Consider the following 20,508-nt stretch of genomic DNA (forward strand, 5'->3'; position numbering starts at 1 on the left):
ATGCTAAAAATGCCGTCTGGCTGGGAGTGTTTGCCTCCTGCATTTCAAATGTTCCTTGTCTGAGCACGCACCCAGTTGAACAGCCCCACACACATACAGATGAGCAATGATGACTTCTCATTTAATGTCCTTTTTTCCCCCAAGACAGTTATTAATGGTGAAAAGAACTGTAAATTTACTACAAGTTTGACACATAAATTACAGGAGAGCTACGGAGAGTCTGGATGTCCTGGTGGCAATGCTGCCACACCTTGCAAGAAAGCTCAGGCAGCAGCATTACGTGACTCATTCGACAGGCACACAGGGGAAGCTGCTGAGTGCAGGAAATGCTCATCTCTCCTGCCCTTGCTAAAGAAAATAAAAGGGCATTGACAAATCTGCAGGAGGAAACCTTTGGTTCTCCTCTGTCACAGACCCCTCTTCCCCCAAACCAGAAATGAGTAGGGCAGAACAGGAAAACAGAGATGGCTTTACATTGCCTTTCTGCTTCCATTGCCCTGGGCTGGCTGATGAGCTGCTTTATCCTGAGGCAAAAATAAAGCCTGGCCTGCCCTACGCCTGCTGCCGGTCTGGGAACACTGCAGCACAGTTTGTCATGTACTTCTGAGTGTAGTCCCCTTCTATTGGGGGACTTCTACGGAGGTCAGAAGAGAGGTAATGGTGTGACCTACACACCAGCTGAGGAAGTCCTGCTTCATGATCACCTTCTGAGAGCAAGGTCAATCATCTGCGCAGCCATGAAATCACAATGAATGAGTCTCATGTTGCTGTTAGCCTGGGAAACAGCTGGAAGAAAGCCCCACTCTTAAATTACAGTTGGATAGGGACACCAGTTTAATTCACATATCCCATCAGTATTGATAAATTCAAATCACCGGAATCCTGTCTGGTATTTAAATCATATTTTAATAGTGTATTGGGTTTGCATGGCAAGGTTGTGGTAGTGGGGGGGCTGCAAAGGTTGCTTCTGGGAAAAGATGCCAGAACCTTCCCACATGTCCAAGAGAGCCAATGCCAGCCGGCTCCAAGACAGATTCACTGCTCGCCAAGGCCAAGCACATCAGTTGTGGTAATAGCACTTCTGTGATAACATAGTTAAGAAGGGGTAAAAAAAAGCCTGCACGGCAGCAGCTAGAGGAGAAGAGTGAGAATATGTGAGAGAAACAACTCTGCAGACACCAAGGTCAGTCAAGAAGGAGGGGGAGGAGGTGCTCCAGGTGCTGGAGCAGAGACTCCCCTGCAGCCCATGGTGAAGATCCTGGTGAGGCAGGCTGTCCCCTTGCAGCCCATGGAGGTTAACAGTGGAGCAGATATCCACCTGCAACCCATGGCATACCCCACACCGGAGCAGGTGGATGTCCAAAGGAGGCTGTGACCCTGTGTAGGGCCTGTGCTGGAGCAGGCTCCTGGCAGGACCTGTGGCCCTGTGGAGAGAGAAGCCCACACTGGAGCAGGTTTGTTAGCAGGACTCACGACACCATGGGGGACCCATGTTGGAGTAGTCCATTCCTGAGGGGCTGCACCCTGTGGAAAGGATCCATGCTGGAGCAGTTAATGAAGAACTGCAGCCCATGGGAAGGATTCATGTTTGAGAAGTTCATGGAAGACTGTCTCCTGTGGGAAGAACCCCATGCTGGAGCAGGGGAAGAGTGTAAGGAGTCCTCCCAGTGAGGAGAAAGGAGCAGCAGAGACAACATGTGATGAACTGACCACAAACCCTTTTCCCCATCCCCCTGTGCTGCTCAGGGGGAGGAGATAGAGAAACCGTGAATGAAGTTGAGCCTTGGAAGAAGGGAGGGGCAGAGGGAAGGTGTTTTAAGATTTGCTTTTATTTCTCATTATCCTACTCTGACTTTTGATTAGCAATTAATTAAATTAATTTCCCCAAGACAAGTCTGGTTTGCTGGTAACTGTCTTTATCTCAACTCATGAGCCTTTTGTCATATATTCTCTTCCCTGTCCACTTGGGGAGGGGGAGTGATAGAGCGGCTTGGTGGGTACCTGGTGTCCAGCCAAGGTTAACCCACCACAAATAGTATGATTGGTAAGTTAAACTTCCAGGCAGCTGTAAAGTATGCAAGCTTTTTGTTTGGCAATGGAGAATTTCCCAACTCTTGCTCACAATCAGTGTCAGATAAACCATCAATACAACCTGCCCTTATTTCACAATAGCACAGCCCTGTAATCTCTTCAGTCCCTGCCCAATCTTACCACGTAAAATACCATGACCTAAACCAGTTGCTTTTCCTTTCAGCTGAGACAAAGAACCCACAGGTCTTGTGCTTCTGTCTCCCGGCTCCACACCCAGTCTACATTTTCTCCCTATTCCTCACCTTCAAATGAAATTCTTGGGCTGCAATGACATTAATTCCACCTGCTTTCCCCAAATGTGACTTTCTTGATCTGCAATATCCCTCACTCCAAGATACCACTCCAAATCTTGGGATGAGGAGAGGGTTAGCTTGCTTCAGACAGCAGTGAGAGGGCTAAAGCCATGAAAAATATATTGATGTTTTCTTCCCACATGAAAATGAGTTTGGTTTGTCTTTAGGTGGTATAGATCATGGGAAACCTTCTTCCTTCCTCTGTGAATATTTCTCAGAAAATGTCATGTGAATCCTTAGTATTGGTCAGAAGGATAAACAGAAAGTTGAGAATTACCAGGAATGGAGTAAAGAATATAAATCAAAGCATTTTTATGCCACTATGTGAATCCATGGTGCAGTCATAGCCTGAATACTGAATGTACTCCTGGTCATTCTAACCCATAAATAATATAGCAGAACCAGCAAAGGAACAGAGGAGGGCAGAAAGGATGATCAAAACAACGAAAGGTTTTACTCAAACAGAGACTGAGGCCCTTCAGTCCAGGGAAAACACAACCCAAGGAGATTATCAGATAACTGAAATATCTAGAGTGGCAAGCAGAACAACTATTCATTGTTTCTCAGAAAAGAAGGAAGCAAGAGGCCCCCAGTGGAAATTATCAAGCCTCAGGATTAAAAAAATCACGAAGGGAAGTATTTTTCCATAGACTGCAAAATGAAGCAGTGGGACTCATTGACACAGGATGTTGTGGAGGTCAAAAGGAAAATCTGATTAAAAAGGACTAGACCAATTCATAGAAAGGTCTACTGAGCCCTGTTAAATGTGACGGTCTGGATATAAGCCACAAATTTAAAAATCCCTCACCACCTATTGTTAGAAGATGGAAAGGTATACCGCAGGAAGAGCATACTTATCTTGTTTATTATCTTTCCCTAAACATCCATTACCAGCCCCTCTAATAGGCTGAAAACTGACCTTCCTGTCTCATCTAGTGGGGCCATCTTTGTGGGTTTTCTGTTTTTTCTTCAATGAGCCTCCCAGAGGAAGAAATGCCAGTGGGACACTTCACACCAGACCCCTTGCTCCAAGGCACTAGCAAACGCTCTGACTCATTACATGCATATGGTGAATCCCAGAATATATAGGTCACCGTCTCAGCTTTGCCCTTGGCCTGCTACATGCTTCATTTGGTGATTATCCCAAAGCTTAGTATATTCTGTGCAACAGAGATTTACAAAGGAAAAAACCCACCTATGTTACCAAGAAAATATAGCTTTTCCTATCATGGGTGTTAGTACCTTGGGAGAGACAGGCATAGAAGAGTAATCCAGAGATTAGGGCGATAACCTAGCCACAGATGTTTTTGTGACTTTGGATTCGCCCATTTCTGTGCCTTGGTTTTCCAACCAGAAGATAACAACAATGGTGGGGTAGGGTTTTTTTGGTTTGGTTTGTTTTTCAATCTTGCAAGGGTTTTATGTGTCTAAATGTGCCAGATGTTTTAATAACAAGTGAGAGAGGAACCATAAAAATAACTGAATTTATACATGACTGCAAATGGAGCCGTAAAGTCCAGCTCTGACTTTTCCAAATCACATTTGCTCTCCCCAATTTAAAGCATCTAGTCTTTTTAAAAATAAAAGAGAAAACTAGTATGGTTCACTAAGAGTACTTCTTTAGAAGCTAGAGTGTGGATTTGCCCCATTTCATATCAAACCGTTCATACCAGATGGTTGCAATGTCAATGTAAGGACGAAGCCAATGCAGATTTTAGAAAATAGCAATGTTGTGGAAAAAGTGCTCCCTCTGGTTATTTTGCTGGAGAATTAATTGCTTACAGCAGAGGAGAAGTAGGGCAGAGGGCAGTTGGGTTTACCTGCATTGTTTTCACCAGTACAGTCAGGATGATGGTTGTTTGTCAAACACGGGTTTTTGCTTTCCCCCCCCTTCAAGAAGGGCACACGTTCCCAACACACTGCATTAGTTTTCTGAGGAAGTGAGGGCTCTTTCTCAGAGGCCGTGCATTTCCTGGGTGCCGTAGGGAGTGAAAGAATATAGTTTCGTACCCAGTATGGGAGTCATTTGTTTTACCTGCTACGTCAGCCATGTTGTTAAGAGCAGAGACCCAAAATGACAGACGTGACTGAGGCAGCTGCTGGAGCCAGCACAGCTTCCTTCAAACCCCCCTGATCTGACACAACAACAGTGCAGCGTGCTGGCAGTCCTGGAGGATTACAGCATCACTGCTGACTTTCTGTTAACCCTTTGGAGCTCACAACCTGCCAAATGACGGAACGAGCTGTTAGGTGAAAAACCATGACAGCACCTAGCACTCAGAGGCAAAGTGTCTCTCCCGAGACAGTACCTTAAATAACAACACACTTATATAGTATCTGTTGCTAGTTTGGCACGGTCAACTCTACCTGCCTTAAAACAATGACAAAAAAGAAAATTGTCTTCCAAAATTTTGCAAATGAAAAAAAAAAAACCAAACAGGTCATGCCAAGACATTGAGTGGAGATAACAGCAGTAACTCCAAGGATTATCACCTCAGGAGGTGAGTTAGCAGAAGTCATTTGTGTGTCCACACTGGGCAGTAAGGGGGCCAGGTTCTGCGCAATGTCATTTAGACCGTGTCAGCAGGTACAAAACGTTCAAGTGCAGTGTGCTTGAGCGCTGAGAAGATATCTTCACAGACTATTGATTGCCATGTTAAATAAATAAATAAATAATAGTAATGTCTGAGAGAAGTGCTGAACTGAAAACCTTGGAGATTAAGTACTACAGTATAATCACAAAATACATCTTTGGGACAGTCGATTGGCATTTCTGCTGTACAGGGGACCCACCAACGCTAATTTCAATCTACCTTATGTATCAACAACAGAGATGTTTTGTCATCTCAGCCCGTGCTGTCCAGACTCATGAATACTCGTCTGGGGTGTCCAAACCATGTCATGATTCCCAGGTGCTCTCCCAAGCTAGGTGGATACTAACGAGTATCATTATGATACCTCCTAGTTAACAGCAATCGCACCTCTGACGGCAATACATTTGCGCTAACACAGACTGGAAGCGTTATGTTTACATTTTGCAGGGGGTTACCACTCCTCCCTGTGGTGATCACTTCTTATAGGAATACTCCACTGATAGTCTGAAGAAGGACCAGGAAGGTGACCTTTCGCCCATCAGCTTCTTTTGATGTTGACAGCATGTGTCATTTTTTTTTTAATACACGTTAATCATCATGTCCCTTATGTTAAGTAGTGCAACACAAAAATCATGGACTTTTGTTAGAGACTGTACCTATAACAATCTGCAAGCCACGATCAGGAAAAAATGTCTGTTTTCTGTGACAATCTGTAAAGGGTTTACAGATAACAAACACAAAAAGTCAATACTATCCTACTGTAAGTCCTAAACCCAGTGTGGTTTCAGAATGTGTCACTATCTAGGACATGTGATTTAACCGATACCTTTATTATTGTTTAATTTGCTCTTAATCCTTTCTTCCTCCTTCAACACCCTGCGTATCTACACATCAGCAGGTCCCTTTAAGTCTCTGTCATTCAGCATCTTGCCCCTCCTTCCCCTTCTTTGAGAAATTGCCTCCTCTTCACTTTTGGTAGAACAAGAACGCAGTTCATTCCCCAAGCCAACTCTTTTTTTGGCCTCTCTTCTGAAACTACCAGTAAGGATGACATAAGTGATGTTGGACAACACTGGTTGGACAACGCTACACTAGGAATTAGTCATAGACCAGCTGACACCCAACTCTCTTTTATTCTTCTCTTTTTCTAACATTTTTCTTTGAAAAAGACAACCTTTTCCCCAAAATCCCAAATGCGCTAATCCATGAAGCATTCTAACAATAAGGAAATGAATATTTAATTACTTTAATTCTACTATGTTATTGAAAGCACAGTTCCAGGCAAGTTCATTTTACATGTGGTGATATTAAGGCAGTCAGTTTCAGTCCCCAGGTCTCATGACAACTACTGAAGCCATGAATAGATTTGGGTATATGTGCATTGTTTCAGCATGTTGAAATTCTGTCTGCGTGTCTAGTTAGCATTGTTCATTACAAGTGAAAACCAAAGCTCCTCCTGCCCCTACTGATTTGCAAAAAAAACCCCAAAAAAAACGCTCTGCACCTCTTTGTTGCAAATAAACTATATTGCAGCACACACAGAGCACAGCTACCAATTCTATATTTTGTCCAACCAAAATAGTTCAGTACTCCAAAGATGCACAGAAGTTGGCATTTCCGATTATTCGAGCTGAACGATTCCTATGGGTCAGTTGTCAAACAAAATTTGCAAAGGCTCCTGGCACTCTGACCAAGGGAGAATACCCCAATTTATGTTATAACATAGAGAGCAGCAGTAACATTTTAATCAGGCGGTGGAGCCTGCTGGGAAGCTCCACTGTTATGCTCAACAGGACTGCAGTTCAGTATGGCCGGGGAGTCTACAGTGGGCTGTGTTTCCTTAGTGCAGCCATCATGGATATCAATGCAAAATTAAACAAAAGATGTTTCCCCTCTCCCTTGATACTTACATGCTACAGTAAGTGACTGCAGTATATTACTCCTTTTGCATAATAGTATAAGCTATTTTAAGAGCTCTCTGCTCTGAAGTTAGATCAGGGAATACCTTGTATGTTAACAACAGAAGTTACAATTAGGAAGCAGAGGTCTTAATCTGGAGAACTCACAAAACATGGGTGAAAGATGGATCTTGACAGCTCACTCTGGGCACTTAAATACATGTTAAGCATGAGTTCTCTATCTATACTAAACTTCCAAGTTATGTTAGTGAACACATTTTTGCAATCAGGCCTTTAAAATCAAAAGTAGATTTTCTGATTTGTTTTTACATCAGAACCATTCTATCTTTTAAAGTGACTGAGGAATGGAAGGGCAACATTATCAGCCTTCATCTCATTGTCTAGCTGAGGAGGTCTCAGTATAAAACCAAAAATACTTCAAGGAAGAGGGAAGAGGAACAAGAAGAAAGAAACATAAAACTATGGATTCAGTAGAAAAAGTGGTAGTGTATTTAAAAAAAACACAGTTCAAATTGAATAAAAAATGTATGTCCTTGAAATTTATATCCTATAAGTACAATAGTTTCTAAGTTCATGTTTTAAATACATGAACTAGAATCTTTCTTGAAGCAATTACAGTATTCTTAATTAAATTGTGGTTCTTGTACAGTAATATCAATTAGCTCTTTAAAAACCACATTATTAATTTATCAAGGAGACCACTTGATAACATGGTGAAGGCAATAAAATAGATCAGTCTGTAACGCCCACTGCTCAAGGGAACAGACTTCATTCAGAAGTACACGGGCAGTGAATCTCCACTAACTTCTGCAGAACTGCACTGATTCACCCCTCTCAGGATGGAATCTGCCTAATTAACATTAAAACTTTTTCTTTATGTGTTCTGTTGCCTGTTTTCTTTATACACAGCCATGAAGAAAATCATAATGTCATAGAGTATGGTCTGTAATGAAGTGGTGTTATAATGAGTTCTTCTTTGCTGAGAAAATGCATATTAGTGTGAGGGGAAAGAAGATAAGGTCAAAAAATAAGTTAGGAGGGAGAATGAGAACTGAAATTAAAACAACAAAACCACAACTTCTGCATTGAAAGGCATTTTAGATACTGATAATGAAGTTTCCAGATGAACCAGGAAAGAAAGGAGGAGGATTGGGAAGTACCTCTGGAAGCTATTTGTGAACAGCAGACAGGTTGGGATGGCTTGCATGTGCTTGACAGCAGCTACTCTGTGGAGTAATAAAGGAACAACAGACAGCTAGTTGAAGTGCTGGTAAGTTTGGATGGCTGGAAACCATCTGCACTCAAAGTGGTACTACTTTATGGTAAGGAAAATGTACAAATCCTCTGAAGAACAGGAATACAAACAAACAAGTGCAGAGGGAGAAGCAGGACAAGCTTCCCCCACTGTCACAGAAGTATGTATGCCCCAGTCTTGCTCACATGAGTGTTATGGGAAAAGTTATTGGCAGCTCCTCATTTACCAGGCTATAACCCTGGCAACTGTATTGAAGCTTTGGGGTTTTTTAAAATAAAATTATTTGTATTTCTCTTAGTTCTATTTGTTACATCTTGCCAATTTCATTACTCCTCTCTGTTTCTTCTTTTGACCACATTTCTAATGTTGTTTCCTTTAAGCATTCTTCTAGAGACAATTTTCCAGCAGGGCCCCATGAACATCTCCCTGATTTGCACAGGCGTCATCTATATTTACGTGTGTGTTCGTGGGTCAAAAAACAAGTTCCAAATCACTTCAGTGTTCGCCTGTAACAACTTGGCGATGTCGACATACACCAGCTTTGGGCCACGCGCATAAAGTATAACATACAGCTCCACCTGCTGCTGGAGGTGCCTCCTGCTTGACTCATCACAACACAGTTTCCTACAAATGCATTTAGGGAGGATACAAAGTCTGTACCACTGAATGGTCTCTGGGACGTTTATGTAGTCTGCTGTTCATGAAGGCTTCCAGATAAGCCTGTTTGCTCTGCTCCCATGCTCATATATAGGGCTGGTCCTCAGCACTGAACTTCAGACTACCAGCAAACATCGGGCCCCAAAGCTGTCCTGTCTATGCTTTACAGATGCATTGCTGAAGGTTCTTGCAAATCCCTTCACTTGCAACCCAGAAATAGAGAGGAAATATCTTTTTCAAAGACATTAAAGCACACTTTCTAAACTGGAATATATTTTCTTACAGCTGCTCTGTAGACCTGGAAAGACCAGCAAAGCAAGGAGAATGAAAGTCAACTTCACCCTTTGGAAAACTGTTTACAAGCATTTGTGAAAAAAAAGTAAAATATAAATCTGAGCTTCTGATTTCATAAAAAAATGATGAAATATTGATTCCTACCAGGTTAGTATTAAACCCCTTTTTTTCTTAAGAAAATGGGAGGAGTTGGGCAGGGGTGAAGAAGAGAATGAGAAGGTAGAACGAAGAGATTTTTCCTCAAATGAGAACATGCCATTTATTCACAGCTTGGCATAATAACAAGGATCTTGTTCTCAAGAGGGTTTTGGTGAAAAAACCACCTGAGTCCTCTGGAATTTAATGTAGGAAAATGGTTCCCACTCTTCCAAATTTCTTTGAAAGAAGCAAGCAGGCAGGCAAAAGCTAACTGGATATTAGAGACCCACAAAATATTCCAGCAGGAGTGTGAATTATACTGCAATACGGTGTCAGCCAGAAATCTAAAGTATAATTTTGTTTCGTTAAAATTTTCTTCCAGGAAAAGCACCTTTCTTTACAAGGAATCAGCTGCCTGGAAAGACTATTGCCATTGTGTTACAGATATCTAAAGTGAAATAAAATAAAGCTATAGAGGTTGAGAGTACAGATTTTGGAACAAGGTTTTTGTAGTCTAACTGGTCAAAGCAATGTTAGTGAGAGAAATAGGTAAAAGTTTTCAAGAAGTGGCTTTTTGCAAGACTTACTAAGGACCGTGCTTTCTAAATGATAGCAATAATAAAGACATGCACTATGCCTAGGTATAAAATTATTTTCCTAGTTTAAATTTGGAGATAATCACAATACGGCACACTGATTTCAAAATGGCTGAAACAATCTGAGGTTCTCCATGACAGCATTCCAGATAATCAGATAAACTTCAAATAGTTTCAGGTTTGGATGAAAACCAACACTTACGGCAGGTTTGACCTGATATAGAATGTATAAAACTCTGCACCTTTGGCTCGTGTATTGAAAAATATACATTTAAGCTATCTCATTTTGAAGCTAAGTCTCAAAACATCACTTCTCACACAACAGGATAAGAAGGAAATAAGATTGTGAAAAACATCTTGTCTAGCACAGAGACAATCACTACCACAACGCAGAGCTCTTCAACAGAAACTTCTGCAATACACCAAAGAGAAGGCAAGAAAAAGAGGAGAAAGACCAACTGAGCTGAAATAAGCCAAATGCTCATTGCCAAACAAGTTTGATTAAATCCAGGAAAGATGGAAACAATTTTGCAACTGGCAAAGCTCCAAAACAGTGATGCCTTACATCAGGTTCAGGGAACGTTTCGTTTGAAGATAAAAGGTACTCAAGTGTGAAATCTGTGATCAATAAAGGAAGCAGAATGAAAAAGCAAACCAGCCACAAACAAAAATTTCTGATGGCATTTTAATTCCACATGCATTAGACAGCACCCAGGGAGAAGACCAATGTCTGTATATACTTTAAATAAACTGCATGTAAAATACACAAAGTGTTCATCCTTGATAGTATACATGGTTCCCTTATCAATTAGGGACTCCTTCATTTGCATTTTGTTTTCATTCTCTGAAGTCCTGAAAGAATAAGATTTTATAAAATTAAATAAGTCTACTCTTATTTGCTAAGGAGTATTGCTGATCTTTTTATGAACATTCAGGAGCTTTGTGTAGCTATAAATATTTGCTCTTGAACCATTTAGCAACTTCAGGAAGTATCATCAGCAATTAGAAGAAGAATGCATTAAATTTGGAATTAGATGGGATAAAACCTTGCACTATTCCCACTGAAAATTCTCAGGGTGGCTGTATGATTTCAAGAAGGCCTGTCTCCCACTGATACAAATAATCCAGTTCGGGAAAGCCTAGTGGATTGTCTGAAACAGCTCAAAACTAATTTTCCCACTGCTATATCTTTCAGAAATTGAGTATTACCAATTGGTCACTTGACTAGGGACATACCTAAGGAAAAAAGCCTGGCTCCAAAGACCAATATTCCTCAAAACTTGGCAAACATTTGGGTTTGGTTTTCTGATTTGTTTTCTGACTCCTGAAAATGAGACACAAAATCAGACATTTGAACATGATACCTTTTAGCTAATGCCTGTTTCTAACTGTTGCCAGTTAGAAAGGAGAGTGCTTCACCACCTCAACTGAACATATATTTAATACCCTGTCCAATTTTTAAGCATGAGAACAGTCTCATTTATTTTAATTGGATTACAGTCAAAATAGTATTTCCGATGTCTCCTAACAAGACAGAGAACAGAAGAATTGCTGACCTTCCAGGGCAAACTCAAAACATAGACAACAGTCCTTTCTGATGTGTGGTAAGTCGAGCAGGCGTGGCAGGAGGCTGTTTTGGCAAACATCGCTCCTATTTCATGAAGAAAGATATGGGAAACTACAGGCTGGTCATTCTCACATCAGTCCTCGAGAAGAACACGTAGCAAACCTTCCTGAACGTTTCTGGACGCATGAAGGAGACGAAGGTGATGAAATGACTGATTCAGTAAACAAGGGGATGGAAGTGGATGTCATGTGCCGTGACTTTAGTAAGGCTTTTGTCACAGTCTCCCAAAGCACCTTTTCAGCCTAGCTGGGAAGGTAGGCCTTGTATGGATAGAAAACTAGCTGAACTGCCAGCCTCAAACAGCTCAATGTCCAATGGGCCGTCAATTACTGGTGATGTTTCTAAAGTGTTGATTTGGTGCTGATACTGGTACTGCTTAACATCCGCATTAACAAACAGGAGACAACCAATCATTGTCTATTACCAACACACTACTAGCAACAGGAGGTGGTCTTGGCCATTGCGGAAAAGCAACAGAAGATCGGCGAGGAGGGTTGTAAATACACTCAAGGGACTCGCACCTGGGGTGCTGGGAAACCCATATATCACACTCATTGTTGTTCAGTCTTGGGTGCTGCACATAAAAAACTTGCACTTAGATAACATAAGTCTGCAATGGACTCAGGGACACCTTATCTAGCCGCTTGAGAATCCTGGTCTGTTGTTGAAGATCAAAACACAGTGGGAAAACTATGCCTGTTTGAACCCTTTAAATACCAGCGAGAACAGGGAGCCCGTGTGTGCTCTTGCTAATAAGGACTCTCTTGCTGCCAAGGACTCTTGCTAACAAGGACTCTCTCACTCTACGGTGCCCACATCCCCTGCTTGCATGCCTCTGCCCAGGTGTTGCTTCGGAGATTCCCCAGTCCATGAGGTATCGAGATTAAACTTGTTCTTTGTCTTTCATCTATACTTTTGTGGTGGTTCTGAGTCCTGCCTGCATCAGCTCACACAGCCATACAGCCTCAAGACTGGAAATGGACATAGTCCTAGTATAATTCTATTGACTGGGGCCACTAGACAGTGTACATAGCAATTGCATAATAAAACATAGCAACACACATCCAATATGTAAAAATTGAACTTGCTTGATAATGACCTCACTTTATTTGCTGTTCATCTGCCCAGACACTTCAGATTAGGGAACAAACCTACTATTTAGCTTTTTTGAGGAGCAGCTTCAAGAGTCAGCTGTGACTGGGATCTCAGGGAACTATCAGGCAGGGTACGTTAAAGTACTTAAAGCTACAAATTAGGAATCCTTACTGACTTCCAGAAAATGGCCTCAGTGGGTATAAGCTTAAAATTCCAGGATGGGATTTTTTCTGGGTAGGTAGACTCATAAAAAATGTCTCAGACCTCTCAAATTTTTAATATGCAATTTAGGCGCCTAATTCATATTAATTTCATGCACTGTTATGACGTGTTTCTGTTCCAGAAGCTAGACGGAAATTGTCACTTTCCCTTTGCTTTTCTTACTTGTCAGAATATTCTCTTCTCCAATCTTTTGGGCAACTACAGATGTCCTGAACTTTTCTAAATATGACTTGGCACTCTGCTATGCCAGTCAGGGCATCATATTTGGTTCTTTTAACTTCCCTAGTCCCAGCTCAAGTGACAAAGCATATCCGTCTAAGAATGTATACTGTATATACAAATATGAAGGATTTACTGCCATTTTTCCATCTCGTTAAATAAGGGAATAGTATTCTGAGATGTTAATTCGAATGTTAATATAAGCGTTGTGAAATAAGTCTCTTTGATAAAGTTCTTTTTTTAAAAACTAGAAAATAATTTGCCTGCATACACTCTTTTTTATTAAGTATAAAGCATTTAAAAAAAACCCGAAAAACCAACCCCAAAAGATACTTCATGCCTTCCACTAATCTCTGCCATGACTGAATAGAAGGCAACTGTATGAGAGATTTCTGCATGACAGATGGTGCTGGGCATACCTCTTGGCACATACCTCTCAGCTTCTGTCCACTGTAAGAGACCTCAACATAGAAGAGCTTGTAGTCTATTCATTTGTGTAGGTCTCTTTGATGGTGCTGGAGCGCTGCAAGTTTTGCTTGTTCATACCCTAAGCCTTCATGAAAAAACACATTATGTGCATTGGATTAGCAACTCCTCTATGCCATACGCACCCAGAAAGCCTTGAAGTCTATGCGACTAATCCCAAAGACCTCCTTCAAGTCAAACACAGTCATCTACAATAACACTTACAACAAATACCTCCCAATTATTTGAAAACTACTGTGGAAGACACTCTGGATGGGAAGCATTGCATTTTTAGGTCTGCTTGCTGGCTTTCTATCTCAGATATGCACTAAAGAAAAAGCTCAGACACAAAACACTGCCTGACTGAAAGCATCTGTTTGATGCTGGATTCTACTGGAACTGAGTTTCCTTTAACTATAAAATGACATCCCTCCTAATTTTCTTATCTTGTTTATAATTTGAACTCATTCATTCAGGAAGACATCGACTCTGATAATCATAAATGCAAATGGACGACTCCTGCAACTTACCACTAACAGCAAAACCAAAGCAAACTGCCCAGAAAAAGCAATGATACCAATCTTCTGGTGCACTGAGTAATACATACACTGTAAACTACAGATTACCACGCTTGTGCAATGAATTTAAGATCTATTTGAAAGACTGCCAAAAGCAGTTGGTGATCCAAGTAACATCCATTAATTTCAACAAAAGTGTAATCAGGACAAAACGAAGCACATCTAAGCAAGTGTATGCTATCTACCAGGAGCATGACTAGATCAAGACTGGAAATGATGCACTGAACTTTTGTTCTAATCCAAAGAAAAAAAGTGTAATTTGTTCCTGTTTTGCACTTTCATAAGTAAATATGAAGTAGAGATACAGTCAAACAACACAAACACTAAACACAACAGTTTCCAAGAATTCCCCTTAAAATGTAACTATACATTTTTACCAATGCAAACAATACCTTATCACCAAACTTACTGATTTAAGTGGGGTTCCATCAAAAAGAACACCTAAACCTCAGCTAGCAGAGTAAAATTTACAGTAAAATTGAGGAGTATCAAATTTTGGATCCTATACGAGGCTATGGATTTATCTTTAAAGATACTCAAGTAACTGACTGAAGTCACCTTATTATTGAACACCAGGTTTTGTAATTATAGATAGGAGATTTGTTCCAGGCTGTGAAGTTCATTTTCAGAACAATGGCTTCTCAAATCAATCCTGTGGTTTACAACACATTAGTACACTTGACTTTTAGTAACTAAAGTTCACAATGTTTTTATTGAAGGCATTCACTGCCAACTAATGGTGGGGAAGACAAAATAACATGCATTTGAAAAAGTAACCAAATTTACTATACTTCAAATATATCTGAAATTGACTTAAGGGAAGGCACAAATACCTTAACACTTGTGATGTTCTGTTTCCCACTTTCTCAAAAAGGACGGAAAGGCATAAATTGCTTTATGATTTGTTCATAAAACTTTTCACATCAAATACAATTATGACAGATTTCAATAGCTGAGCTGAGCACAAGCCAAGTTCTATTTAGTCGTATTTATGGAATCCTTCTGTATTTAAGGGCAAGTCAAAGAACTGGGGAAGTCAAAGAACTGGGCCTTAAATTTATTCAAAATATTAATACTCCTGGAATTCTAAACAACCAAGTAATCTGATTGAAATTATGGGGTCATTTATAATAAAGTCTGATGGTTTTCAAGATCTTGGCCATGATTACACTTCTATCAGTGCCAGCGATGTGTAATTCAACTGGAGGCAGTGTAAAATGAGTAGGCAAGACCACAATTGTGCCTTTTGAGTCCCGTATCAAACTCTTCACAGCTTTTATTTAAAAGAAAAGTTTTTTCCCCTTGATTCACATTACACTTTTCTTCCTAGAAATCCTGGCAGAAAAATGGTCTCTCTTTTTCTTTCTCTCTCTTTTACTCTTTTTCCTCAGAGGTACATAGAAATTACACAGCATTTTGAGAAGCTGCCAAGGACAGTTCAGCTTTAAGTGTCATAACAGGCATCACATTTCACATGTTTCTTAGCCAGCCTTGATGTAATGCAGGAAAGATCAGATGATCCTTGGCATGTGCGAGAGGAGGACAGACCAATCTACCAGGTCAAAACTACAGCAGGAGGAAGCTGGTGTGAAAGCAAGGAGTTTACTTCCCTGGAAATATTCCAGCCTTGAAACTCATGGAAAGCCCCTCAGAAAGAGCTTCAAAGATTAGAAAACTAGACAGGGAGCTGAATACTTGCATCTTTTGCACCTCCTGAATCTCTCTGTGGGCATTTACTGCCAAATTTGCACTGACCAGGTTACTACACATCAGACCATCTCCTCATTCCTGCCTCCCACCTTCACGTGTACAGGCTCTATAGTAAAACAAGCAGCTCCAGGAAGGGGTAAGCCTGTAAAAGAGGGCAAGTCTATTAAAGGCCAGGCTATTGGGGAACCAAGCAGGGGCTGCAGAGAACCATGGCCAGTAACAAAAGGGAAACAGGGAAATGTCTATGACCTCTGCTACAATTCAGAGCACCTTCAACCTCCATGACACTGTGTTACTGACAGCCAAAGGTGAGCGTCTGAAGGAATCTTGATTAAAATAAAATACAAACCAGCTGAGCCCGGTTTTATATCTCATCACCACTAGGAGTGCTGATCTGGATGCCTTACCCCATCACTTCCTTCATGCTTGTCAGACACGGCACCATCATCAGGCTGTACCTGCTGTAAAAGTGGCTGAATGCCACTTTTTATGAACAGCATCAGTTTGCATTGGTGTGTGTAGGAGACTTCGTTGTTGTTTCAGGAAGTGGCAATTACTGCTGTCATGGGAACAACAACAGCAATTTTGCAGAAAATTTGGAGGGTGAGTAAACAAATTAAGAAAGGACATTTTTACACTTTGGTCCATAAGAACCTAAGCCAAAGACCACCGAAGACAGCAAAAAACCTGGTACAAAACCTCTGCTAGTGCAGCTACGCTATTTCCAGATCTCAGCTAAAATCTGTTAGTTTACACTGAGCTACAGCCTACAGAGTGGCTTAGGGGACTAGTTTGGAGAACACTGTGTTGTTATCTGTGATATAGGCAAGCTATGGGCACTGTTCTGAGACAGATACAGATGGACTTTGAAAGAGCATTTGTACCATCACAGTGGTAGTCAGCTGACAACAATAGTTTTTTCTAGGAAGCTTTATGAGAATTCAGGAGAAAATAGGACTGTCCCTACATCGGTCTATTTGCAACACAAGTCCGGCAGCTTTTTTAGCATCTCCTCCCACTACTCATCTTAATTATTCATGTATCCAGCCTCATTTTACTGCATCTCAGACTCCTATGAAGGCTTTTGCACTCTTTTCAACTCTCAAAATTCTAATAACAATTTTCAGGAACAATAAGTTTTTAGTCTGCTTACAAGGATCTTCCTACATGGAATAAGATTTTAAAAGTCCTGCAAATCTTTATTTAAATACAGTGTCGAGCCACCCAAAATGAGTTCAGAGGTAGCCTGTTTCTGTTCTGACTTACTTCTTTGCACAAAAGTTGAGAGAGGAAGGGCAAGTTCTCGCTGCACCAGCTACAGCAGCAGCGAGGCTCCGGGGCACTATGAAGGGAGGGAGGGAAGGAAGGAAATGAGGAAGGGGAAGCACCATTTTTTAGGACAGGAAGAGGACAGTAACCTCTCATCTCCTTTAGCAGAGAAACACAGGTCTAGATGGAACATCCTAAGTTAATGCGTCCGAGTACCCTGCTAAGGCATTCCTGCTAACAGCAAGATTATTCTATTGATTGCCACTATATACCCATTTGTTCCTGGGACAGGACCAGGAAGACGTTGCTTGTTGATAATAAAGGTAGATAAAGGAAGATGTTTATTTCATTTTCATTTAAGCAACCCTTTTACCTAATTAAATCCAGTTCTTATACTTGCCTTCCTCTCTCCCCGAAAATCTTAAGACAAAACCAAAATAGTCAAGACCTTTGTTTCACTTTTACTTTATTAAAAAGGTTGTTTTTTAAAAAAAATTAGAATATTCTTCAAATGTCAGGGAAAGTTAAAAATAGGAAGGTACCAGAAAAACCTTTTATAGTGCAGTCATAACAGTACCACATCATTGTTGAGCACCACAATTAAAATGATACATTATGACAGTGATGTGATACATCTCTGCATTTGGTCTTTCAGGATGCAGCAAAAAATTAGCACAATTTTTGTTCTGTCTGCCAACCATTTTTTTTTCAAATGGGTTACTCATATACTTTGAGCTGGTAAAGTGTTCTTTCCTTTAGATGCTGTGATACAGGTATGTTTTAAACATGTTTTTCAGGTGTTAAAGCAACATTATTTTATAGCCACCAAACTTGCTAAGACAAGAAGAGGAATACTAAGATGAACTCTGGGAAATGTAATACTTTTAGCTGGACTCAGGAGCCACAGTTTATTTGGAAGACTGCAGCCAGGATAGTTATGTTGCCTTTTGTGAATTAGATAAGAGTTGCAGGTGTGAAATTACTTTTGATATTTAGATAATTAAATTAATTTAGGAGACAAATTCATGCTGACATTTATGAGGGTGGATGCTGCTATAGTTCAGATTGAAAATGAAATGTGAAAACCCTTTAAAGCTGAGGCCATTTAAAGAGGCATTTGTGAATTATACAAATACTGTTTTTTCTTTATGGTAAAGGCTTCTCACAAGAGAACTGTTTTCTTCAAAAACTAATCTTGTTCTATAATGCATAAATTATTATAAGTGTCTGTGCTACACTAAAATATAAGTAAGTCAATCTTAATTTATGACCAGCCTTATTAAGATATTCATGAATATTTTGTTCCTTTATACTATGTGAATTAAGATCAAGGAAAATTGCAAAGTGAAATGAATTCTCAGATGCATCTATTAAGTAGATAAAAGGCAAAATATTCACCATTGCAACAAAACTTGAATATGCAGTGAATCACACCAGTGAATATGAATCTAAGTTTAAGCACTCATAGGTATTTGCAGTACTGGGTTAAAATTCCATGAGAACTCCAGTGGCCAGCCCACTTAAGACCCACACTCATGAAGCTCCCCTCCAAACTGACTAGGCCATGGAATCATCTGTTTGTTATATGAATGTTATGTACTCCGAGATGTCTCGTTGACATTTCTTTGCAGAGAGGACTTTCAGAAACTGCAGATTTTTTTTCATAGGTGTTTCTGCCTATACAGATGACACAAACTCGCATACATCAAGATCAAGGTGTCTAAGTCAGCAGTATTGCATCAGTGGAAATACTGGTGTAGGGAGGAACAACCTCAGAAGGTAAGAGTCTCATTGCTGTTTGAGCAACATAACTATTTTTTATGACTCTAAGGACTGGGAAATTTGGATTATTTATTTATCCAGGATCAATAAATCAACACTACAATTGGTAACTCAGCAACAAGAGTGATATTGAAACTAGAAGACAATTCACAGAAGAGCATGCTACCAATGTGATAAAAGTGTTGCATGAATTAACACTGAGAAGAACCACAGAATATAATAATGACATAGCTCAGAAAAAAAGTCAAGGGAACAGGGGGAAAAAAATGAAAAGACCACAACTATCTACCCTAAGTGGGGCAGGGGGGCGAGGGGGCACAACTCGTTAGCCAGGACAGAGTAAGCTATTTCACATCGTTACATCATAGACTCATAAAATGTGTTGGGTTGGAAGGGACCTTTAAAGGCCATCTAGTCCAACCCCCCTGCAATGAGTAGGGACATCTTCAGCTAAATCAGGTTGCTCAAGTCTAACCTGACCTTGAATGTTTCCAGGGATGGGGAATCTACCACATCTCTGGGCAACATGTTTCAGTGTTTCACCACCCTTGTCATAAAAAATTTCTTCATCTGTTCCTGTCTTTCTTATAAGCGCCCTTTAAGTATTGGAAGGCCACAACAAAGTCTTCCTGGAACCTTCTCTTCTCCAGGCTGAATAACCCCAACTCTCTCAGTCTTTCTTCATAGCAGAGGTACTCCAGCCCTTTGATCATTTTTGTGGCCTTCTAGCGGACTTTCTAGCAGGGCCCGTTGCAACAGGACAAGGGGTAACTGCCTTAAACCAAAAGAGGGTAGATTCAGACTATATATAAGGAAGAGGGGGGGACCTTATAGCAGCCTTTCTGTACCTACAGGAGGCCTACAGGAAGGATGGGGAGGGACTCTTTATGAGGAAGTGTAGCAATAGGATGAGGGATAATGGTTTTAAACTGAAAGAGGAGAAACTTAGATCAGGTATTAGGAAGAAATTCTTTACTATGAGGATGATGAGACACTGGAACAGGTTGCCCAGAGAAGTTGTGTATGCCCCATCCCTGCAGGTGTTCAAGGTCAGGCTGGATGGGGCTTTGAGCAACTTGGTCTAGTGAAGGGTGTCCCTGCCCATGGCAGGGGGGTTGGAACTAGGTGATCTTTAAGGCCCCTTCCAACCTAAACTATTCTATAATTCTACAACTTGCAATATAATTTCCTAGGAACGTAAGCGAGGTCGACCAATCTGGTCCCATGAATTTGTATTGGTTGAGATTTTTCAATAGAACCCTGATTTGATCCTCTTGCTCTAGCAGTAGTTCCTCGCTTGTTTCACCCTGTCTCCAGGCACAAAGGCATGGGAGATGCTGCTAAAGACAGAGGCAAAGAAAGACTCGAGTGCCTCAGTCTTACTTGTATCTGCTGCCACTAATACAGCCAGCACATTTAGCCATGAGCTTACATTTTCTTCATTTGTTCTTTTACTCTAATGTAGTGATACGCATGCTTTTGATGTTTATTGTCAGTTTCAGCTCTAGTTGAACTTTTGCTTTCCTACTATCACCCATGCCAGCCTGGGCAAATTCTATATTCCTTCTTGGTAGTCTGCTCCTGCTTCTACCTCTTACATATGTTCTTTTTGCATTGGAGCTCAGTCACATGGTCCCTATTTGGTCAAGCCAGTCTTGTGATATGTATACTCATTTCCCCGAGTCCTAGCATGGACAACTCTTC

This window comes from Chroicocephalus ridibundus, chromosome 2 (assembly GCF_963924245.1).
Source record: "Chroicocephalus ridibundus chromosome 2, bChrRid1.1, whole genome shotgun sequence".
Lineage (NCBI taxonomy): Eukaryota > Metazoa > Chordata > Aves > Charadriiformes > Laridae > Chroicocephalus > Chroicocephalus ridibundus.